A 26,483-nucleotide genomic window follows, 5' to 3' on the forward strand; every position below is an offset into this window, starting at 1 on the left:
ACCTGTCAATATACAAGCTATTAGTATCAGTATGCCTTTGATTCAAACTTCATCCAGGATGTTTTGGGTTAATATCTTGTCCTACTAGGCTGGGAATTCTGAAAAACATTCACCAATTTTCACTGATACTTCCTTCTCTCCTACTGTACCTCAATGGGTGTTTAAATACCCTCTCCCTGATTAGTTTGGCGATTTTGGGTATAAGCCAGTAAAAATGAATGAAGTCTTTTTTTGTCTTTTTCATTAAGGTGCATCCAGGCTATGGGTTTTTATCATAAAACAAAGAATTTGCCCGACGACTGGTAAGTTTTCTTATGGGTTCTCTTTGTTTTTACAATAATCATCTGTGAAGGAGTCGATGTCAGAGTGTTTCATCGCAAGACACATTCTTTTTTTGAGAGAAAGGCCTGATATTAAATACATTGAAAGAAAGATTTTAATTCTGAATACTAATATTTATTTTTAATACATATATATATTACAGAGAAACACTGTGAATTGTCTAAACTGCATATTGTAACAAGCATGATATATGGGCATTTATTTGTATAACTGTGTAATAGGTTATTCAGTAGGGGCTAATCTTACTTTAACCTTTTGTATGTTAGTTTTTATATTTTTTATCTTATAAAGAATGGGGTTCTAGAAATTATGTGAGATAAATTGTGTGACTTCTCATGCTACCTACCTATTAGTATGTATAATAATGTTTGCTTGGTCACACAGTTAGTTTTTATTGTTCAGTGGCTTTAATTATATGTCCAGTCTCTGAGGGCATGTGTGTATATATATATATATATATATATATATATATATATATATATATATATATATATATAACTATATACTGCTATGTCAAATAAAGGAATGCAACTTTTAAATAAAACTTAGAAAGGAAAGTTTGCAAATGTAAACCTAGTGTATTGCAGGATGAGGAAATTGGATTGTATTTCCACCATAGTATAATAGTTTTAATGTAATCGTTTTTCCTTTAAATCCCCAAACAGATGTTTTTAAATTGTCTCTGGAAATTGTGTGCTGTCTTTGTTTACCTTTTCTGTTTTTTTTTTAGTCTTTGATTAAAAGTTTAAAGGGGAAACGTTCAACAGGGCTTTTAGTGCCTGTATAATGCAATTGTTAATCATGGAAAATTGCAATTAGCATGACCTTAAAATCTACAGAAGCGCCTCTCCCATGCTGTGCATGATTTTCTCTATCCAGTGGGGTGCTTGGGGATTTGAGGCAAGTACTGTACAGGATGTGTTTGAGGTCAAGACTGCTGACTCCCCAGAAGCCTGAATCAGGATAGTGCAGAGGGCCGCATGGGTCCTCTGGGGTGTTTCCCTATTCCACCCGCAATTACTGCTGCATGAGCAGCCAAGCGTGGCAGATATCTGGATATCCTGGACCCTGTTTGTTGGTTTTTAAGGTCTTCCAGTTGAACAGCCAGTTCAATGTGATCAATTCATATTTTACCAGATTGATATTCTTCTTATTGATGGCACCTAGTCATTTTAAAGTAATTATTATCAAAACAAACTAGTACATAGTACCATTGAATGTTTTTAAACACATATCAAATGATGTTAAGAGATTAGGGGAGCCCCTTTTAAAAGCCATGTTTAGAGATCAACATTACCAGAAGCTTGGTAACCTGTGGCTTCTGCAACATCTCTTACTTTGCTAATATTTTTGTTAGCCTTCCTGGCTTTCTGACTCAGAACAGCCCAAGTTTCTTAAAAATCCCTTGCAAGGTTGTTTTTTTTTTGCTGCTCTATACTTGGTTAAAAAACAAATCACAAAAAGTGTGTCGGTACATTTTTAGTTTAGTTTATTGTGGAAATCATAAACTAAACTACATTTTAATACAATAACATTGTACAAACTCCAAGGCCTAGATATACTTAAAAATTGAAACAAATAAAATTGCATACAAATGTATAATATTAATCATTAGGATCTGGAAGGCTTTAATTAGTAGCTTTACTTTGGCTACTGTTGAGCATGTTGCACTTTAATCTAATGTTTTACTCAATCATACTTTGTTTTTTTTTAAAACAATGGGTAATATGGTTGCGATTTAAAGACTTATCTTGTAGTATCTGGATGTCCCTGATTGCCCAAAAAAGAGCTCTGACATATTACAATAAACATAGAGATTAGATCTCAGATTACCTAGTTCTTATCACCTCGGAGAAATGATAATAAAATGACAACAGACATAAACTGAAGATAAGTGAGGGGGGAAAAGTTGAATATGCAGATATTGAGACTGACAGCTTGGACAACCTTGTCACTTATCACAATTCAGACAATTACCTCTGTTTTTAAAATCAATGATTTATAACACAGTTACTGTTTTTCTTTACTACCGATTAAAGAAATAGAATTTGTATTGCTTTCCTTGACTGCAAATAAAGTTGATTTGTTTCAGTATGGTGCTGGTAGAGTTAAGGTTATGTTAAAATAATGAGACCACTGACTGTTACATTAGATGTGCAGCAGGTTGCCACTACTTGTGGATTCATTTTATAGATTTGAGCTCCTGGATATAAAAAGAGGAGAAGCAGGTTAAGTCCCAAGTGTGGGCACTTGCCAATCAGCATAGGTTAGGCTTGGATAGCATGGCTGGGGGGTTTAATTGATTTAATTCAGTCCTCCAGTACAGTAACCAGCTTGATCTATGAGCTGTGGCAGTACTGATTGTGACTAAAAATGTGTTCTAGCTGGGGAACCACTTCCTACTGTTGAATAAATAATTAATGACATGTGTGGTAAACTGGTGCACTTTGCAAGTCAGATTCTACAGTAGGCTAATTAAAGAAGTTTTCACCAGTGAGAAAAATGACACACTAAAAGCATCTAAGTTTGAGTTGGAGAGATATTTGAAGGAAACACATACAGATTCAAAAATGCCTATGTCAATTCCTTCAGACAACCCACCTATCAATCCACCAGAATACCAAATGGAGGACTGTGCACCTAAGTGGAAAGAAGTAGAGCAAGCTGTGAAAAAAACAAGTGTGTCTTCATCTCCAGGGCCTAATGGAGTTCCATACAGAGTGTACAAGAGTGCTTCAGGAGTTCTACGAATCCTGTGGAAATTGAGAAAAGTGGCATGGGAAAAACAGGTTGTACCAAGAGGATGGCGCTGAGCAGGTGGAGTCTTTATACCAAAAGAAAAAGATTCTACAAGCATCAGTCAGTTTCGCCCTATTTCCCTATTAAAGGTAGAAGGCAAGGTTTTCTTCAGCGTTGTTGCTCGGAGATTGTTAACTTACCTATTAAAGAACTACTTCATTGACACTTCAGTACAACCAGGATGCTTAGAACACATCAGTGTGATCTGGCAACAAATTCAATCAGCTACAAAGGAGAAGCAGCTCCATGTGACATTCCTGGATTTGGCTACCGCATTTGGTTCAGTGACACATGAACTTCTTTGGGCAGCATTTGATTTTTTCAGTGTACCGATGCCAATAGCAAATTTTGTGAAAGCCTACTTTGGAGATTTGCAATTTAGTTTTTCAACTTCATAATTCAGCACTACATGGCAATGCCTAGAGGTTGGAATAATGGCAGGATGCACCATTTCTCCACTGGCTTTTACCATGGCAATGGAAGTAATCATTAGGGCATCAAAATGGGTAGTAGGAGGAGAGCGCTTGGCTTCTGGAATGCGACTACCACGAATTTGAGCACACATGGATGACATGACAACCATTACTTCAACAGTAGCCTGCACTAATTGGTTATTGGGCAAATTAACCAATAACATTGAATGGGCACGAATGCAATTTAAGCCCACTAAATCAAGGAGCATCTCTATAATTAAAGGAAAAGTGGTAGATAAAAGGTTCTACATTAATGGTGAGGCAGTACCAACAGTGTCTGAGAAGCCACTGAAAAGTGTTGGGAGATGGTACGACGGGGATCTAAAGGACACAGTTTGTGTGGGAGAAGTTAAGACAACAAGCAGTGGAAGGATTGAAGAGCATAGACAGCAGCTCTTTACCGGGCAAACTAAAACTCTGATGCTTTCAGTTTGGTCTGCTGCTGAGGCTGCTGTGGCCACTGACTGTGTACGAGATTGCTTTGACAACAGTAGAGAAGCTGGAAGCTTTAATCAGTTCATACGTCAGGAAATGTTTGGGAGTTCCACGCTGCCTCAACAGAGTGGGACTTTATGGTAAAGGAACACTGCAGCTACCAGTCTCCGCTCTAACTGAGGAGTTTAAGTGCCCAAGGTCCGACTGGAAATGACATCAGTAGAGTCACGCGACAAATGCGTAAGGGAGGCAGCACCTGTGTTGAAAACTGGAAGAAAGTGGGCGGCAAAGAAAGCCGTGGAAGATGCAAAGGCTGCCCTTCGAATCAGTGATATCATGGGGCAAGTTCAGCATGGAAGAGGGGGTCTTGGTCTCAGTTCAGCTCCTCCTACATGGCACAAGGCAGCCCCAGCTCAACGGAGGAAGCTGGTAGTCAATGAGGTGCAAAAGCAGGAGGAGAGGATGAGGTGCGTAAAGGCTGTTTCCCAGGCCAAGCAGGGAGAATGGAATGGGAGATGGGAGAGTGTGGAACAACGCAAGATCGGCTGGCAAAACCTATGGACAATGGAACAGAGCAGGATCAGGATCCTCATCAGGTCAACATATGATGTTCTCCCATCACCACAGAACCTAAACCTCTAGTTAGGAGAGGATCCCTGTCCTTTGTGTTCATCACCTGCAACATTACGGCACATTTTGACAGGATGTAAGGTGGGTCTTAGCCAAGGACGGTTTACTTGTCGTCATGACCAGGTGCTGCGATGTTTGGCCTTGGCATTGGAAGACAAACGTAAAATGACCTATAAGTTGCCACCAGTTCCATCAAAACATTACGCATAAAAGACAACATTCCTCCGCCCAGGAGAGCAACTGCCAAGAAAAGGTGTTAAAACCAAGCATCGCCCAGGACAACTGGAAGTTGCTAGAGACTGGAAAATGCTGGCAGATGTTGGTCAATGGCTTATTTTTCCACCTGAGATTGCCACCACTAAACTTCCACCAGATATTGTCTTATGGTCTGAATCAGCATGCCTTGTTCACCTGGTAGAATTAACAGTGCCATGGGAGGATGCTGTAGATGAGGCGTATGCTCAACTAGCCACTGAAGCGGAACAGCGAGGATGGAGAGTCCAGGTTTACCCAGTGGAGGTGGGTTGTCAAGGATTTGTGGCACACTCTACAACCCGGTTTCTCGGAGACATTGGATTCAATGGCCAAGAGTTGCGTTGCACAGTGAAGAACTTATCTGAAGCAGCAGAGAGGAGCAGCAACTGGCTGTGGTTGAGACAGAAAGATTCTGGTTGGGGATCTCAAGCACAGTAGAAAGAAAGAAACACTGATGTACGGGTAAGTAAGCTGGGTTGAGTTGAGTGGGGGCGGAGGGGGGTGATGCTGGGATGCCAGAATGACTGTCGAGCCCTCTTGAGGTGTTGTGGGCTAGTCGACGAAACACAGAGGATGGAAGGTGCCCACTTGAAGTCCCCAGAGATGTACCCTACTTAGCTCAATCTAGACGGTTGTCACGCTGGGGAGACAAAATAAGAGCCTTAGAAATGGCTTTGTAACCCTTTCCAGACTGATAGGCATCAACAACTTTTTTCCGGAGGTCTTCAGTAATTTCTTTTGTTCGTGGCATGATGTGCCTCTAGAACCTGTGTGCTGACAACTTCACTCTGATGGTAAGGGCCAAAGTTAGTCAGATTTATATTGGGCAGGGCTAGCCCAAATCAGGCCTGGTTGTTAACCAAAGACAGCTGATCCTAATTATCCCTTTAATTGGGTTGAGTTAACTGGGGAGGGGGGCAAGAACTTTTTCACACCTGAAGATTGCATGTTTGATTACCTTGCACACCAAACAAATGAAAGAAGCACCAAACTTTGGTGTCAGATTATTTTCAGGTATGATCATTCAGTCCATTTTTTGTTGTATTATTGTACTGTAAGGTGATATATATTACATAACAGCTATACATATGCACCAAAAAAAACATATTCCTTTTGTTGTGATATCATAACAATATGTACCCAGATGCTTGTGAGAGATATTGGGGACTCATATATAGAGGCTGTACGCCTTTAAGAAGAAAGGCATGATGGGATATCAGCTGAACACTTGTCAGCTGACATACAAATGCTTAAATGCAGAGGTGCTGGATTATTACACTCTGGTTTCATGCAACAAATGTATGTGAGTACTGTTGTGTTAAAAAAAAAAAAGGTTAAAATGAACAGTTGCATTCAAAAAATGTAGAACAGCGAAAAAACAAAAATGGACGTGCATTAATAAAATGCCCTGAAAACTTAACATAAAGAAAACAATTTAAATGAAGTAATAAGCTCAATAATTAAGCTGAAAAGGAAGTGAAAAGGTTACTATTTTTTTTGTTAACTCTAAATAACCCTATCTTTCCCCAGTCAAATCGCAGAGTGCCTAAATAAGCACGGTAATTTACCATAATAAAAAACAATAATGAATGAAATGTAGAACATAGATAGATATAGTCAATGAAAGACAACACATTATTCAAATTCTTTGTCTTATTATATATTTAAGGTAAGGCAAGTTTATTTTTCTGTTAAAAGTGCGCTATAATGTTCTGCCGCCCGGCTGTACAGAATTCCTGGGGAGAACCCTGGATATGATACCTGAGAATTAATGGTTGTTTAATTTAACCTGAGATTTTATTAGGATGTTTTTACTGTATTAAAGTAAACCTACCACCAGTTCTGAAGGTGTTGCTTATGCAGCCTCTAACCTAATCAGTGCAGTGTTAGCAAAGGGGGTGTTTGAATATATTGCCAACCCACTGTAAAATACATAACCGTACACAGCTACTTCTTGAGAGTTCACTTTTTATCCTGGATAGTAACCCATCAGAGATGCCCCTTTCCATTCCCAGTGAGGTCCTGCTTGGGGACAGCTTTACAGCTGGGCGGAATGAGGCTCGGGAGGTTAAGTGACTTGCCACTCAGGGTTATGCAGAAAGTCTCCCATGATATCACACAATTCACCCTGACCATGGTGCCTATTGCAAGATTAGTATATATATATATATATATATATATATATATATATATATATATATATATATATATTTTTTTTTTTTTTTTTTTTGAAGTATATTTTTTTGGTGTCTCTTATACATTCTTCAAAAGTTTATCCTTGTGTTTGATACACAGTGCTTTATTAGAAATCATGCCTTGTTTATTCCAGTTTGTTTATCTTACAAAGGCATAATTAGCTGTAGGGACTCAATCTTAAACACCCTGAAATCTGAGCTGATCTGTATACAGAGATAACTGTTGAACAGATTTGCTATATTAAAGTCTATGAAGAACAAGATCAATAAAGCAAACTGTGTCAGTGAAGGATCAACTGTCCTGAAGCCAAGAAATTTTAGACTTTAATGTAGTGAACTTATCTGCTCAACATTTATCTCTGCTCTTCATATTCCACCTTTCTGAATCTTACACATATCCTACAGGATCCAAATGGCCTATTCTGATTTGTATATATTTTATAAGTGCTAAATGCTCTACTGTAATTAGCTGTGTAGTTTGCATTGCCTCTGAAGGTGTCTGCTTTGCAGCTCTTGTTAAGGGTAGCTTTCCTTAGGATTGATGATTATATGGGTTTGGGGAATAAACAGAGGAGAAGAATCAAAAGGCAAATCACCTGCTAGGCTTTTCTTCTAGAACTGAAGTTGCCTGCTGACCTCTTGATTAATGTTTGTAAAAAGCAGAAAGAAAACGCAAAGCCTTCTCAAAGAAAAGTTTTTAAAAAAGAGTCACAGGTAGGCTATTCCGTTCTTTATTTGTAATTTACCTCTAAAATTCCATCCTGCCCACATTCCTTTGGGCCACTGTGGCTTCCTGTTAATGTGAAAATGCAGTGTTAGGCACCGGGAGCAGAACAATGCCGAATCTCCCAGGTTTCTCTGCCCTCCTCCCCTCCATTGCTAAGCAGCGTCTAATTGTCATGCAGTGAGTCCTAAAGAAACAAAGGGCTTGATGGGCTTTGCAGCACCCCAGGATCAGATTATTGTTATTAGGATCCCTGTGAATATTTGCTCTTGGGCTTTTTCTCTTCCCCTCTGCCTGACTGTTACCAGCTTGTTCCAGCTTTATTTTAAGGCTAGCGCTGACAGCAGTGAGCTGAAAAAACATGGCCTTTTTTTTAGGGAGATTTGTGTTTACTAGTTGAGCTGTGGGCTACTGTTATATTTGTCACATGTAAATAGTTACATGAAACTAAGGTGTGCTCACCTCCAAGTGGAAGTGACAGATTGTCTTGGAGAAAATAAAACTCATTAAATCTACAAATGCTGTTGTCATCATAGTTCCCATTCTTCTAATACACTGGCAGGTATTACCCAGCACATACTCCTGAAGCTCCACTACTCCCTCTCGGCTGAGGAAGAAACTTTTAGCAGCTCTGTCTGAATGGTATGGACATTTGAAGCAGCATGAGTAAAAAATTAGTCAGTTTGTTGCTAGTAGCCCTCAATATTGATATTCATTCTTCTCATGTAGAACTCCAAAATTGTCTATTTAAAAAATAATAATAATTTGCTTAAATGTTCTGGTTTCACAGACCCTAATGTGTTCTGATTTTGGAGTGTCTAACCTAAAGGTAGGTCTGAAATTGGTGATCATCACACCTTACTAAAGAATGGTGTTATAAATATAATGTGTTCATACACCATTAGTCTGTAGTTTTAATTTTATTTTGGCAGGCTCATGAACTTGTTATTGCTATATGGATTTTAATATTATTTTGTTTATCAATCGTCGTATTGTCTAGTTTTTAGCTAGTATTTGGCAATAGTGTCATAGTCATAGATTTGTCTACTTATTTTCTGTCCTTTAATTTCAGTATATGATGAATAGCAGCTGTTTTTTACCCTTGGGCTCAATATTGCTAAACACACATTTCTTTTTTACTAAAACAGCCGGCCCTAAATAGTAAGTTCCAGAGTAACAGTCATAAACGTCAACATCTACTTCTAATTATCAGTTTATTACAGTCCTGGTTAGGTAGACTTACTGTGAGCGCTGGGCTGTTAATGGTGCCAAGGCCAGGCAGAGACACAGTGGATTGAGCGACAATCCTTCCTTCTCTGTTCAGCTGGACAGATGGAGAGGTTACAATGTTGATTCATTGTTTATGTTCACCTGTCTGGGTTGTCCTTCAAAGCAGACTGTATTAAAATTGACTCAAATATGTGCCAGTTTCAGAGTGGGATGTAGCGTGCTGGATTGGCACATTTGATGTTGCACAAAGTACAGAATATCTTCAGGCTTGTGTCGAACAACAGCATGCCTTTGTAAAACCGACCCAGTTTCAAATGCCAGTCATCGACCTTAAACAGTTTTTTTCCCTACCTGATAAATATGTACCCAGTACCCCAGCTCCTGGTTTATTTTTGATCGAAATGCAGTGCAGTCACAGCCATTTTCTCCCCTGGTGTGACTCAGTGCTGTGCTTCTGCAAGTCATGCATTCTGTAACACAATTAAAACCTTTTGTTTTAAGTAAGTGTGCTTATAAATGGAGTGCTGGGTATTTTTGTGCAGCTTTTCATTTTCCTGCTGGGAAAATTAACATCTTAATGAGTATGTTGTTTACCCCAAAATGGGAAGGTTTTATTCAGGCATACCATATTAAGAAATGTGTAATTAAAATAAAAAGGAAAACAAATATCCAACAGTGATCATATTAATCGGGTTATGAGAAATAGTTTACATGGTTCTCCAGCCAGAGACTTAATTCCAGATTCTAACACATGGATGCTTGGCATCGTCTAATCCTTTCACAGTTCTGGGAGCAGGCTACACCATGCCAGTACTCCCTCTTTCTTTATAGCATAAGCAGCTAGGTACATAATACACAGTGAAAAAAAAAAATTGTGCTTGTAATAGTGTGTCCTAAAAATAACAACAAATCTGCCTGTCAGTTTACAGTTTGTTGTATTTTCACTTATTGTACCTCGCAGGGGGTGTTTATCCTTGGAAACAGCAGTAGAGCAAAGACGTGTATATACAGAATGTCACACTTACATTTTTAGTCATGTCTTGACAACTGCTCACTGAATTGTAATGGAATTTGATATGGACATTCTTTAGTGCAAGTTCGTGAGATACCAGAATTCAGGTCAATTTAAAACTACTTTTGTTGCAATAGTACTTGGGTTCCAAAACCTTATATCTAACTGCTTACCCTAATGTTATGAAACTTTACTCTAACATTTGTTAGTTCCTTTTAGTCACAGTGCTGTCTAACTGACCCAGTGACGGCAAATCTGGAAGCCACTAAACTTTGCTTGGGCATTTAAGTAAGGCCCCTTTCACACTGACATGATCTACCCGGGTCAGAACCTACCTGGGCAGGACCCGGTGTCATGTGGGTCAGTACGCGATTTCACACTGCTTTTGATAAAGCAGGATTGACCTGACTGACAGACGCAAGTAAACAATACACGTATCAATGCCCCGGAAGCAGTTTGTTACTGACACTTCCATCCAAGCTTCTTGGATTGAACTGTCGGCCCAAGTGTTGATTAGAGCAAATGTTTCTTCATCCCTGCTGCAATCTGGCTCATGGTGTGTCTCAAGCAACAAAAATATGGCTAGAAATGTTCCTTGCTGAAGTGAAACCTTCAGGAAAAACTTTCTAACCACACACTACTGAAAAGTAGCAGTAGAGCAGTGGTTCTCAGACAAATATTTTGGTGGCCTCGGAGTGCTAATTTTATATACAAAATAAAGACAATCTAGAAATATGCACTTCTCAATTTTTTCATTTATTTTTATAATAATGCCAAAGTTTTTCTAATTTAAAAAATCTTAATTCCCAGGCCCTTCTAATAATAAACTGGAGATGAAAATTGTGTTTTTGCAAGATTCTATTTCTAATTTATTTCCCTGACAACAGGTCAGAGTTTATAGGTTAATCAATCACATACATTGAGGTACATTAATTCAATACGTAAGCTAAAGTACATTACTAACATATTGAAGTTAAATAAATACAAAAACAACTTTCATTTTCCTGTTCCAATCACGTGCTGCACTATTCACAGCTAATTCTAACAAGTATAACAATTTGCAATGCTGTTCTGATAAGATTATATGTAAAGAAATGATTATTCCAAAAGAATAGGGCAGTGAATTAAATATTCATTGTGAGCATTTCAGGTAGAAATATAGAGGCAAAAGACACATTTTGATAAAGTATTACATTTTTAGCTGTACATGCAAGTGAAAGCTGTCAAATTTAACTTAAATAAACTCTTCAAAAAATAAATGGATCACATCAAATTAAAACGTTGATCACTGTACTGTACATTGCAAGTTGTGCCATCACTTGCGCAGATTGTGGCAAGGTGGTGAATCGGTGCAAGGCAAAACACTTTTTGATGGGCCTATGTATTTCTAGTATCTATTAACAATGTAATTTATGGCAGACACAGATGTGGATTTTTGCCTTACAATATATGTGGAGCAATGTTTGTTCAAAATAGTTTCTCCGCACTAAAGAACATAGTATTACTCCTTACCACTGTTTTCACGTCGCACAACTAAAGTTGATCAACCAATGAGCACTGAGTGAAACAAAGTGAAATAGGCGGAGATTTGTGATGCATGCCAAATTATATCTGATCAGAATTAAAGCTTGGCCAATCAACATGCAGTGATTATACTGATGTTAATGCTGGCCAATAGCAGTTGACAGAAACGAGGGCAGTATGATCTGAGCTGTATGAAAGCTTTTAATTTGTAATACTGAAAGTTCACACTAAACCACGTCGATAAATACATTAATAGCTTACGTAACCACACGGACAAACTTCAACGAAACACTCACGCACACGCTTATCTCAAAGTAGTGCAAAATTCAGCAGGGGCAGAATTTGGCCTGACACCGATATGGTAAAGGTTGATCAGGAGTTGGCGGTGGCTGTATTCGAGACATTGCACAAGAGCATGGTGTCCAAAGTGGTGAACTAGTTGTCGATGCTTGTTGCAAATGTGTAAATAGCTTAATAATTTTTTCTCCCCCTTTGTGGATTGTTAGGTATGCAAGATGTGCTCTCTTCAACTGGTTCACCTTCCTTGTGCACTAAAAATGAAACTGGGACAGGTTAAGACTAGGAGACCTTTCTTTTGAGGTGTTATTGATGAGCCCCATCACTTTAAACTCTCGATCATGACACATAACATACTAAAAACAAAACATTTAGATGTGTTTATGTCTTTGTTTTATGTGCTGCTTTGTTACCTCATATTCCAGTCATAAGAATTTATTTGTTTTGTCAAACAGCAGAAGTTGTCATGGAATTAATTTTCTGTTTTGGAATCACCGTTTGTTTCTCCCCAAAAAGTGATTTCAATATTTATATCATCACTTGTGCAGTAGATTTTTTTCAAGCAGCACTAGAAAAACAACAAATATGAATTGCTGTAGTGTAGCACATTTCACCTCCAATAGACAGTTTATGTTAGTTAATGAACAAAATTGTGAACTGTAAAGAATGTTTGAATACCAATGGCACAGTATTGTATTTTTGTGAACACATGATTATTCCCTGCTTTATTCCGTAAGCTGGCTAAAATCTGATGGGACAACACTCAGGGTTTGAGGGAGCTTTTCTGTCTGAATCCCAAAACTCATTTCACTTGTGAACGAAGCCAGATTTTAGCCCGCCTCCAGAGGAGAAAAGGCTTGCTCAGGTGAAAACAATAGAAAGAATGGATAGACAGAATTAAAAGTAAGTCTCAAGAATGCTTAAATGATAACAGGCCATCTCTGGTATCCTGCTTTTACTGCTAATACTGTTACTATGGCTACTATTACTACTACAACAACAACTACTACTATAGTAACAGTAATGAAAGCCTTTGAAAATGACTAGACTAGTGGTCACTGCCTGTAACAGAAGGCAGGAAAACAAACGCACAAATTAGTGCCATTTTTTTTGTTTCAGTAGATACTTTAAAATACTGTTGCAACACAAATTTATTACAATCTAATTATACATACCATACTTAACCCAATCTGTGTTTAAGTCTGTGTACTACACAGCTGCACTAATGTAATTCTGTACAGATGAAAGGGAATTGGTGGGTAGTGTGGGGTACTGTTGCTGTGTAACATGAAGTGGAAGAAGCCAATTATAAATCCTAAAGCGATGTGGTTAGGCGGTAAAACCACTTAGACTTGCCTTTGGTATTAATGGTATACACAGACGTAATGAAAACTGGTCTTTTTTTAAGTTAGAAGCTGTTTTTTTAATGGGCACATATAAGTTGAAAGACAGTAATTTTTAATAAGCTTTCACAAATAAACAGAGAATCTTCTCCCGAGCTTTAGTTGGTCATTGCCAGTTTTTTGTCAGAGAAATGTAATTAAGTAAATATATCAATTTAATCGATCAATTTAATTAACCTATTCTATGGAAAGCAAGTAACCAACATAAAATAAGGTATGTCAAACATTTCCTTTTTCTATTTGATTATTTGGTAATTGTAAATTCCTTCAGTGATGTCTTTGTAGTGTAGCCCATTAATTTAGCTGGGTAAAAAAAAAAAAAAGGAAATAAGTCATTTTGTTGGTTATTAAGATAATTTTTTCAATGATTTTGTATTGCATAAGTCGTTTGGCTAATGGTTTTATATATATATACTGTATATATATATATATATATATATAATTTATTTATTTCTTAGCAGACGCCCTTATCCAGGGCAAATTACAATTGTTACAAGATATCACGTTATACAGATATCACTTTTTTTTTTTTTTTACATATAGTTACCCATACAGTTGGGTTTTTACTGGAGCAATCTAGGTAAAGTACCTTGCTCAAGGGTACAGCAGCAGTGTCCCCCACCAGGGATTGAACCCACGACCCTCCGGTCAAGAGTCCAGAGCCCTAACCACTACTCCACACTGCTCCCACTGTGTGTATTTATTTATTTTTGTATTTTATTTATATAATGTTCCTTGCTCATATTTTGCTATGTAACCATAGAGACATATGTTGGCAAAAGATTCCCTCATTGTAACTTCTGATGAGGCAGTGTCAGTGGACACAGTGGATAAAGAAGGAAGTCTCTGTACATAAAACTACTCTAAATGTTAAAGGTGCCTCCCAACACCAATAACAATAAAAGATCAGTGTAGATTTTTTAAAAATAATAATCATACATTATTTCATCCTTTTTTGGGGGGGATGAGAAGTACTGTTTTACCATTGCAAATGCTAGCATTTGTAATCAGCTCTCCTTTGAACTGGCTGTGTTGATACATACACAGATCTATTCAACACTGCAAATGATTTCTGATTTCTCTTAGAAAGGGAAGGCTGAGATTAAAGTTGCTGGGGTTAAGTAAGTGACCACCATTTCTGTTTTGTCCCTTTATCTACATGTAATCAGCAGCTATATCCATTTCCACTGCCAATTTCACCGTCTTGAAGAGATAAGATGGGCTGTTAGATCACATGCATTCCTGCCTCATTGTGCCGTTGATGGTGCAAGAAAAGAGATGTTACCATGAATCTGAGGAGGCTGTTTAACCTTCTGTTCTCCTCTGGAAATGTAGATGTAATTACATTTACAGCTAAAAGGCTTATTCACAGTTTGTACAGTTTAAGGATGCAAATGCATTTTGTGTGCCGCATTGCCCGAAGGTATGGGCAAGAAAGCACAAAAGATTTGGGGATTAGTTCCTTTTATCATGTAAAAACTGATGCTGGTTTCAGTGGTAGGGGCTGAAGTAAAGGCATAGGTGCACATGGGAACTTTTATTTAGGTTTAGTGACTTAAATACATTACATACTGTATAACTATTCAGCACGAAGGAAATTCCTTTTCACGTTTAACCCTCGCTGATTATTATAAACAGTAAATCTAGAAGGAGAAATGACTGAAGTTTACACAGGTTACAGTGTTATAATGTGCTTCATTTAGCATCCCAGTGAGGCCTATATGTTTTGTTAACCCACTGATGCAGATACTGCTAATATCTCTTAAACCATTTGAGATGCAGACTTCATATTTTCAGTGTTGTGTAAGTTGTGTACCCTTCCCAATATTAAATTGATTGCTGCTGAGAATTCTCATTCATACTTATGTGAAGAATAATGTTGCTAAGCAGAACATAATGACAGCAGAATGTGTGTATATTTATGGCTTCACATGTAAATGAATGAAAACCTTGCTTTTGCAGGCCTGTGTTTAATCAAATGGAAAGCTGACCTAGTAAAATGATACTGACAATGATATAATTTTGTCTCCATGTGTGTATAAAAGGGGGAATGGGGTATTATAAACAATTATTGTGATGCTTTCTTGCAAGTGTGAATGCACAGCTGCCATCTAATATGTTTCTGTTGTAAAATTAAAGCCTTCATTATCTCCACAGGCAGCAGAAGGTGTCACCTTCATTGGACCTGACACACATGCTATTCAAGCAATGGGAGACAAGATTGAGAGCAAATTAATAGCCAAGAATGCTAAGGTCAACACCATCCCTGGCTTTGATGGGGTGGTCAAGGTGAGAAGATACTGTGGCTCTTATAGATCTTAAACAGCTAGGCCTTCACAGAAAATGGTTTTGTTTTTCAGCATCAAAATTTAAATTCTATGTTTAATGGAAATTAAAAAAAAAAATACTTAAATCATTACAAACTTCCATTTAATTCTCCATGTTTCTCCATGTTGGCTTACTTTTTTTTGTAGGTGGCAATTGTTTGATCATTAATTGAGAAAAAAACTGTAAAAATCATTGTGTCATTTAAAAAGAAAAAAAAAATGAATAGATTATTCCATTAGTATTTTACAAGGTTTGTCTTCTCGACAGGCATTTGTTTTGATAGCCTCAGAAAGGAATGTATTGTCCTTTTATATCGTCAGTTCCTTTTGCTAAGAGGTTTGGAATCAGGGGTGGGCTGGTGTTAAATAGGTGAGCAATCAAGGATGGGGAAAGCTGATTTAACAGCCCACTCTGCCAAAATAAGGTATGATTTGCAAGAAAAAAAGTCTCCCAGTTCACATTAATAGCAGGGCTTTATCAGTCATCACTCCTCATATATTTTGTTCAAGAGACCCTAATTGTCTGCATTTGGCAGCTTTAACACTTCCTGACTGAGTAGCTATTAAAGGGAAGTATTCTCGCATAACTGTCACAGACAGGAACAAAGGACCAGCAATACCAATGTGTGGAAACCACTAACATTCCTAAATTACCCTTTCCATGCATTTACATCCTTCAGAGCAAATAAAAGGAGAAGAAAAAAACATGGCTAGGGTGCAAAACCATGGTAGCTGAAATGAAACAATAAAATATAAACTTCACCAGTGTAGGTCTTCTGTATAAACCAGATTACCGTTTGGAAAATCTCATTAGCAGATGTGGCTATTATGCTAAAAAAAAAGAAAAAAGACTCAAAACTGATATTGCTTTCTAGAGTACTTTGAACTTAACAAGCACTGTTTTGTGGAGCAGACAAGTTAATGAAAGGAAATGACATTTTCTGCCAACTTCCCCCGGCAGCCCCCGTTTTTTCTGGGGTTTTTTTAAGTGTCGTAACCGAGTATTGAAACCTCCTATTTTAAGATGTTTTTGTTTTTAATATTAGTCATGATTAGTAGGTAACTGAAGGATCCCCCTGAACCAGTTATTAGAATTGTCTTCTGTTTGAAAAAAAAAAAAAAAAAAAAATGAAAAACCTCTTTCTATCTCACACAGCTTTCAGAATGGATTGTCACAGAAATTTTAAAGCCTATCAGGTTTCATTTTAATGTTCGTAAGTCAGCCCCTGTAGCTTTCGACACACTTACCAGCTGGCAGTTTCTAGAAATTACTCCCTTCCATAATCCTTTCCAACTTTTTACCTGCTTTTTTTTTTTTAACTAGATCTCTCAACAATAACTTACAATATGTTGTAAGATATATAATAGGCAGTCTGTTATATTGGTTCTTTTTCAGAAACATTTATAGCTTCCCAGTTATAATGTAATACAGTATATGTATGCATATGTGTTTAGACACACACAAACATAGTTTTAATACACATTCATGTATATTATGTGCACCAGTTAAAAACAAAAAAATTGGTCCATATTTCTTTAGTTTCATATTGTACTCACTAATAAAATCTGCAATATGTACAAAGCTTAAATAATGTATTATCATTTGCAAAACCTTAAGAAACAACAGAAAAGAATTACACACTGCCACCTGGGCAAATACATTTTCGACTAAATACACATGCACACAAAATAAATGTGTTTAACTTACAGCTATGGCCATACGTTTTGCATCACCATATAGAATTAACTAATTTGCTTCATTAAGTTGAATGAAACCTGCTGAATAATGTTAACATATTTAATTACATAACACTTTGTAGTTTTCCACATACTTGTGGAAAAATGTGACATTTTGAAATCTAACATGAAATACTGTACTACAATTATGGTTTCCGGTAGACTTTTGCAAAATCATTTAGTAGTTTCTTTGATTACATGATGTTAAATAAAATATCTAAATTATTTTCATATATATATATATTTTATATTATGTCTCAATCCAAAAATTCTAGGTGATGCAGAACTTTTAGCTTTACACACACACCAATGTTTTTTAATAATAAAACCATTTAGTCAAAAATGTAGCTTATTTAGGATAATATGCAATTGGACTGAAACAGTCAGTTGGATCCCCTTAAAGAAGCTGGTGCTTCATCTTGTTCACTTGATTTGTTTGTTTTCATCCTAGCAGCTGTTTGTGTTTCAGATCAACATTAAAAAAAGTTAAAACAATAGAGAATGAACTCCCTCTGCTGACGGGTACCAGTACAGCATCCCCACAAACCTTTCCAGGCAGACAGGAACAAGTTGGCAGTGATCAAACTTTAATGACCTAATTTACGGTCCATTATTGATTGTAAAAATCCTAAAATCCTGCTATTAAATTGCTCCTGTCAAAATCGTTCAGCATTTTTTCCAGGGATTCGAGTCAGCTGATTTTTTTTTTGTTTTAGTTTTCTTTGAATGTCATTGTAAAACTATAATGACATTGTCTACCTTGCCACTGATGGCATTCATTTTACATTGCTCTGAATGAAAAGGGTCAGAAGGTTGTAAAATCAAAGCATAAATAAATCTAAGGAGACAGTAGTGCAATATATGACTACCCTGAGGACAATGTGCAAGGGCTGGTGGGATTAATGTTGACTCTCATTTCCTGCTTTTACAGGATGTGGATGAAGCTGTCAGAATTGCAAGGGAAATTGGTAGGTTCCCAGTTTTAGTTGTGGCAGTGCTATAACCTTTCTTTGTGGAGACCTTGTCAGGTAAATCCAATTACCTTTTCAGCACTGCTATTACTTATTATTTGATGATGTCTTAACAGCTCAAGTTTTCTGTGATACACTTCCTCTGTACTGGCAAAAAAACAGAACATGAAACTCGAGTAGACTTAAAATCGAACATTTTCTGATTTTTCCCAGTAGCAGGACAGTCCTCCAACTACAGCCCCAACACAAGTAGAATGTGTTTCAGAATACCACCAATGATCTAATTAATTTTTTAATGATTTTTTTTTTCTGGATCTAGTATAAAAAAAGTAGACCGAAGTGAAGCATGGATATGCAAGTATAGAATTATACTTGTGTTACAGGATGAATGATTAGAGCTGAGGTATTAGTGAAATGCACAGGCTCCTATTGCCCTGTTTTTCTTTTTCTGGGAACTGTATTTTCAAATGGCTTTTTAATAACCGGTTATTGTCTTCAGTATTATATTGGACATATGGTCAGCTGTCATGTTCACATGACCAAATGATCAAAGTCTGAACTTCTGTCTAATTGTTCCCCACTGATAGGCTACCCCATCATGATCAAGGCCTCAGCAGGTGGTGGTGGGAAAGGCATGAGGATAGCCTGCAATGATGAAGAGACCAGGTGAGACCCTGTCCAAAAATCAAGTCATGAAAAAATACTGCAGTTACCCAGCTTCCATCACCACCACTGCTCCTTGACAGTGAAGAGAGATCACATAGAGAGGCGGCAAAACATAATAGTGTTAGCAATTCTCACACTTAAACATCTTTATTTCTTAATTTCTTTTAAGGATAACATGTCCAGGGATTTGCATTCAAGTATTTATTCTTCTTATGAAATACAATAATAATTTCTAAATGGTCCATATGCAGCAAAACTGACAACAGTAACAAAGATATCTGGTTAAAACATTAGTCTGGGTCTAACAATCTGCTAGGACAAGAATCTTGATGTAAAACCAGGAGAACTGATATGTTAATACCTTGGACAGGAGGAACTGTTTTTTCAGAGCATAACACAAAAATGCCACACTGCTTATGGACAATTGGCATGCATTTATTTATTTATTTATTTATTTAAAATGATAAAATTACCTTTTATATATCATAATTAAATAGGCACAATATGTGTTTTTTAACAATCTATCCCTTTCTGAACTGCAGTAAATTCATACAGAAACTGTGATGCTGAGTTATGGCTTATGCAGCATGAACTATTGTAGAGAAGTCTCAGTGAAACAATGGCTGTCACTTTTTTTTTTAATAATAATAATTCATTACATTCTACCAACAAAAAAGTTGAAAGGGCCTGAAAGATGGGAAGTGTTTGGGGTGGTCCTGGGGGCTGTAAGAGGCAGACGACTGGCGTAAACAGAGCCCAGCAGGCATGTTGTTTTTGTTTACACTCTTTGGAGAAGGTGCCATTAGACCAAACAGCTAGCGTTGCTTCACATGTTTGTGAAATCACTGGAATGCCATTCACTCCTGTTTGTTTCTGTTTATGCAGAGCCAGCTCTCCCAGATGGTCCCTTTTCCCAGCTTTACTTTTTTTTTTTTTCTTCCCTCTGCCTTCATTAGGCCCTTTCCAAGCAGACCGTGTAAAAAGTGGGTGGTGAAGAAGCACCACATCACACTATTTGGAAAAACAATTTAGTGCAATTTAAAGATAAAGAGCTCCCATTTGCATTTGCTATCTAATCTTATCTAGATTTTTTCATTTAAAAATTCAAAACCGTTTAAGAGAAGAGGCTAGCCTTAATTAAGTTAGTTATCTCTGGTCTGCATGGATAACGTATATGCAGCGGGGATGCTTGGAAATACCCTAATTGGATTTTTCTCAAGAAACTTAACCACCGAAAAAGGAAAATAAATATTTAGTTTTTGCTTTCTTTATAACAGTGTTCACAGAGGGGAATGCTACTACTGGTCAAGTTCCCATTGCAGACATGTCAAAACAAACACCAGACCACAGCAGCACCTAATTAAAGAGGCTCATCAGCAGCCCCTGGAGTGGTGATGAGTTAAAGACAATCTACAAATGATGCAGCTGAGGAATTCTCCAGAAGCTGACCCCTTTCTCTTTAGCACTTACTGACAAACCCCGAGAGCCTTCGGTTGGACACTGAAATGACACCTTTTATCAGTCAACATGCCAACAATACCTGCGATTTTACTATCTGATGAGAATTTCACGTGGCAGCTGATTAACAACGGCTGTTCAAAAGGTAGTGTTGACTTAAAATCCCTGATAGGTGGTTGGTTAGCACACTAGGTCTGAATTGAAGGAATATTCCAGTCAGGACTGATGTGCATCCTAGCTAGTGTCTTCAGTTAGGTTACTCTGCCTGCCTGTTTCTCAGTACTATTGCAGGACTGACATTATTAAGCTAATAGATCCTCCTCTTAAGAACACCCACTCACTTCCTTCTGTAATCACAGTTCAAAGGTGGCAACACCATTTGCATGAGCAGCTACCAACTTTACCAGTCAAGTCTGAATTTAGTTGCTTTGCATATTCATATTGCTATATTTATTGCTTGTATCTGAAGTGTGGGGGAAGTGTAATGCAGTGTTTATATTCTTGACAGAGGATATGTATTCCTGTGACTTCGTCTTTTACATATATTAAAATATATAAGTAATGTTCATTTCAGAATTCATGAGTTATTTAAAAACATTTTTTTGATGGATTAAAGTTTTATATTCTTACAATTGTTTTGGTTATTTTATCTGTCAAAATGTAAAGGCTTTACATTTTTTTTCCAAAAATTAACAAGAATAAGACAGTCCTTTTGCATAGAGAATTAACACCTCTAGAACAACTGGGATCTGAATTAACTTTATTTTTTTTCTCTGGGAGAGTGAATATTTCAGGCAGCTAAGCACTTAAATTTGAAGGTTCTGTCACAATCTGTAGTTCAAGCAGATTCAATTAGGGAACCTATTTTTAACATGTTTGCCCTATTGACTGTAGTAACACTGGCAAACACTGCACCTGATCAAGTTAACAAATGCCACATACATTTCTTTTTTAACAAAATAGTTTTTTTGGTTTTTCTTTGGTTATATTCCTTATACAGTTGTGGCCAGAAATGTATTGTCTTCTTAATTTAGCTAGTTTTATTAAAATAATAATAATAATAATAATAATAATAATAATAATAATAATAATAATAATAATAATAATAATAATAATAATAATAAAAAAAAATTAAAAAATGTAATGCAAATTGGTATAACGTATCAAATCCAATCCAAGCCATATGTTTCTGTGATGCATTAACTGTAAAATCAAGAGAAGTGATACTATTAAAAGTAATGTACCTGAGTGGGTCTTGATGGGTCCTCTTGGCATGGAGACACGCATGCTCCTCAGAGAATGTAAAGTGTGAGTTAATGTTGTTTACTTTGTTTTTACTTGCTTACTGATACTGTAAGTTTATTTTTTTTACCCCTTTCAGAGAACAAAGGCTTGTTAAATCTGGTGTTGTAAACAAACTACACTTTGTAACATAATCCTTGTGTGTGTGTGACGTGTTGCGTGTAACAAAGCTCTTTACAGTGTGTTCCCACCTCGTTGTGTGACACACATTGTTCATGTTCATTGGTACACTGTAACTCTCAAAACAAGGAGAGCTTTCATTGTGAGCTCAAGGAGCAAACATTACTGATTCATCAGTATCAGACAAATGGCTTGTCCAAAGTTTCTTGTGGTGATGAATACTGTGTAGGGTAGCTCCTTGTCTTGGTTATAATCTTCTGCAATGTGTGGCATCACATTGAACAAGGGCTGACCATCAGCAACTGCAGTCTCTTCCATGAAGATAAATACAGCAACAACACATTGCCAGTAAACTGAGCACATGTTTTGCTGCCTCATCAGATAAACATTATTCATTTGTGGTTATCAGTAGTAATATTATACGCTTTTAAGTTATTTGATGAATACAGATTCCCTTATGTTTTGTTGATTTTGTTCAGCTGTACTGATTTCTTTGTATGACAGTCTTTGTATCTGAGAAGTGGCAACAACTAAATACACAGGTGTCTGAACATCGAAGAGCCTTTGGCTTAAAGGCTCAAAGCCACATATGATGTGCCTGTTTTAATATGTAATTTTAATAGTAAATCAGATTTTATGATGATTAAATGATTGTTAATCAAAATGTTATAACGAGTGAAGCCACCTGGTTCATCATTTTTGTTTCTCATTCATGCCTCTCTGGCACACATAAAACAGTTATTGTGTTGTGTTGCTAAGTAACCAAAAAAACAAAACATTTTAAATTAAGTTGAAAGACATAAAGAGAGTTGACCATGAATTCCTAGATACCAATAAAATCAGAAGCTCTCTTTATGAATCTGCTTCTCATGATTGTAATCACAGAGCCTGTTTTGGAGTTTATTATATATGGGACTGTAGTGATGTATGGATCAGATAATTAAGCAAATTGATTTTTGAAAGTGGAATGTCCAGTCTGGATTTTTAATTAGCGTATGCTTGAGTGTGTAAAAATGCAAACTCGTAGTCTCAGATTTAAGAGCGATTTATCTTACTCATCCACTTGCAGGGTAAAGGGGATCACAACTAGGCTCAGCCTGTCAAACAGAGACTGACAATTGTTCCAAATCATGTGGTGGTTTTGTGATGTGGACTGATGTACACTGGGGGCTAGGTTGAGACCATCAAACACATTCCACTTAAGAACTGCGCTGGATTTGTATCCAGACCTCCAGAGGTGAAAGGCATGAGAAACTAGTGAATTAGCCTGCTGTGCGTCCCAGCCCCTGAACTTCTTTCTACTCCGATTGAAATTATATTGACACAAACCATAAGAACGACACCATGTGATCCGTATTGATCCGTGAGCAATCAATACTTTATAAATTCTGTGTGTGGACACTTGTAGCATCTTGCAGCGTGTGCGTGAGTATGTTAAGCTATGCAAGCCTCTTTACGCTGTGCTGTTAATTTGACTTGCAGGGTGGGGTTCCGCTTTTCTTCGCAAGAAGCTGCCTCAAGTTTTGGCGATGATCGGCTTTTGATTGAGAAGTTTATTGATAACCCAAGACACATAGAAATTCAAGTAAGTTCTTTTAAAGCAAATAATCCAAGGCGCTGTCTTATGTCATATGACATATTTGGTCTCCTCTGTACTAGTTCTTGTTTTTCCTCAGTCCTGGAAAGTAAATTACTGGCAGTATGCATGAAATTGTGTCTAACTCAAACATGTCTGTATCTGTGATGTAACATTTTACACTTCTGAGACATTCTGAAAATTGTTTGTTAGATTCACCGCTCCCATATTTTTTCATTGGGCTTGATGTTTGTCACAATGGCGAAACAATTAGTTCACATTTTATTCCAAGAGTACTTGACTTGCTCTGGAGCAGGTAAGATTCCTCTTCGATGGACTCGGTTTGAGACAGCTTCACATTATTATGAAAATAATCTTTGCTTTCTGGGCTACTAACACCACGAGCAATTTCTTCCTGGTAAGGGCAAGGATGAATACATTCCCTGTCCAAAGGATAAACACCACTGTTTTCTGATCATGCAAAAACTACAATGTTGTTTTTTAATATGTATTTCTAGAGTACGGTTTGTTACCCACTTCCAATGCAGTATTTATAATACAATTTCTAATCGATATTCACAATTACTCCATAGTCGCATCTTCAGATTTGAGCTACAGACCTTTTAAAATTATATTAACAAAAAAACAAAACCTGTCAGTTGGGAATGTTAGTAAAGCTGATAAAAAGAAAGATAAAGAAAGCAGACCTTAAATGTGGTCTATTTGGCATGAGACTGTGAAGGGGACCTGCAAGGGTCATGGCTGTAACCTGACCTGATGACACAACATCTGAAAGTCAAGCTGCTGGAGGCACCGAACCTTTACATCATGGCTCAAGCCTGTCTCTGGAGAAGTAACAGAGACCATGGTCTGAATAGGAAACGCAGTCCTTTTTTCAGTTCAACTTTCTAACTGGTTTTTACAGCTGGATAAGACTTGGGTTCAGAGAGGTTACTTCACTTGCCTGACATATTGAGTTAATTGCTGAGCTTGAATTTGATGGCAAAATACACCCTAAATACATACTTGTACTATATATTTTATAATATTCTCGGGTGCTCTTATCTAGGGGCCAAACTATTGTTTGATGGCTACACTTTCTCATAGGAAATGGGAGTGGAGGGTCTTTGCTGTTTATGTTTTTCAGTTGTGCTGACAGGCAGTAAAATCAGGAAATAAAGCATATCCACCAATCAAGTTAGTTAAAAAAACAAGCTCTTTCAGCATGCATTCAGGTTTTCAAAGAGGCTCTATGTAGTTATGCTAGGCGCGTTTACACTGCCATTTCTGATCCGGATCAAATGCATCTGCACATTTGATCATGGTCAGTGGTGTTGGGTTTGCACTGCCATTTGATCAGGGTCAACTTTCACACAGCCTTTACATTCGCATGCACACTTAGAGTGTAAGACTGAGCTTCACGTTATTACGTTCTTCGCCATCCTGCTGAAGGACACAACAAAAATTGTGTCGTAGAGATAAAAATAAAAAAACACAATTAATTTATTTGTAAACAAAAATGAACAAGCCATTTACTGTTAACTTTAACAATATTTTATTTAAGAAAATAAAAAACAAAAAAAACACGGGAGATGTATTCTCTTACCTGCTCCTCTGATGCGCTGGAGGGAATGTTTCAGTCTGGCGCCCGCCTTCAACAAAGGACGTCACTGCGCCGCAGTGCATGCCGGACTTGAGCCCGTCGAGCATTTACACTGGCAAGATCAAATGCTACCGATGCATTTGATCATGATCTGCACCATCTCCCCGAGAGGTACATTTGGTCAGATCGCCAAGCATTTACACTGCCATTTCTGAGCGGGATCAAATGCTACCGATGCATTTGATCCGGATCAGAAATGGCAGTGTAAACGCACCTACTGAAACATAAGGAAGGTGAAATTGACCTTCTCCTTTTGGGCCAGTACAGACCAAACCAGCTTTTGCTTTACAAAGCAACAAATCGACAAACTAGGACACATCCACCAGCAAAAACTGCTCACACAGCATCCTGGTGGAGAGTATGAATACATCGTAGGCTTGATTCTAACCTAAGATCTGCAAAACAGAATGTTGTCAACCTGAGCCACCAACTTACAGATAACTTAACAGATATTGAGCAGAAAAAAGTATACTAAATACTCTTTTTTGAAATGTTCTTAAAGAATCTGAGACGATCACAATGAATGGCAATGCACTCATAGAAACATGGAGATTTATTGAAAAGTTTCATTTCATCCTGTCTTTGCAGGTTCTTGCAGACAAACACGGCAATGCACTCTGGCTGAATGAGAGAGAGTGCTCTATTCAAAGAAGAAACCAAAAGGTGGTGGAGGAAGCACCAAGGTACCTGAATCATAGTGCATTTAATCAGTGTTTGATGCTGGGTGATACATTTTCTGTTTCGATTCAGTGCTACACTGACTGGCCAAGAAAATAGACAATGTCAGTAAATATGTGAGAAGTGCAATTAAACAGCGGCAGTCATGGGATGGCAGATGACTTCACAAAGGGCATGACAGTGGGTGTGGGTGTAATCGACCTGTCGATCAACGCAGCGGCTGCATTGACCAGTGTGTTTATTAAGACTCTCCAATGTTCCTGAAACGGCAATAGGATACTTTCACTTACCAAGCTGTCATCTGCAAATAGTGTTATTACATTGTGCCAATGTGCTTTCTCAACTGTAATCAATCAAAGTAAAGTAGGACAAGCTTTCTGGGGTGCTCTTTCCTCCTTAAGTTCTTCCCAGAAGGACCTTTTTCAGTCTGTTTGTTAGTATCTTTATTTATCTGTCAAGGGTTGTTTTTTAACTTTTGCCTTTTTTTTGGCACCTTAAGACTGGAAATTAAATAAGTGTCTTGTATCATTGTAGCATGTACCATTATGCATATATCAGTGATACCTGCAGTACAGTGATATCATCAGGCTCACAAGTACATCAAGGATGCTGCAATAATTATATAATTAATTAGCTCTAGTATCTGTCAGTCTTTAGCTTTGCACG

The 26,483-nt window shown here is 37.3% G+C and overlaps 1 pseudogene; it reads left to right on the plus strand.

Moving 5' to 3' along the window:
* Nucleotides 1-26,483, plus strand: part of LOC117406733 (propionyl-CoA carboxylase alpha chain, mitochondrial-like) — a 169,988-nt pseudogene that overhangs the window by 20,468 nt on the left and 123,037 nt on the right.

The sequence above is a fragment of the Acipenser ruthenus genome, chromosome 8 (assembly GCF_902713425.1).
Source record: "Acipenser ruthenus chromosome 8, fAciRut3.2 maternal haplotype, whole genome shotgun sequence".
NCBI lineage: Eukaryota > Metazoa > Chordata > Actinopteri > Acipenseriformes > Acipenseridae > Acipenser > Acipenser ruthenus.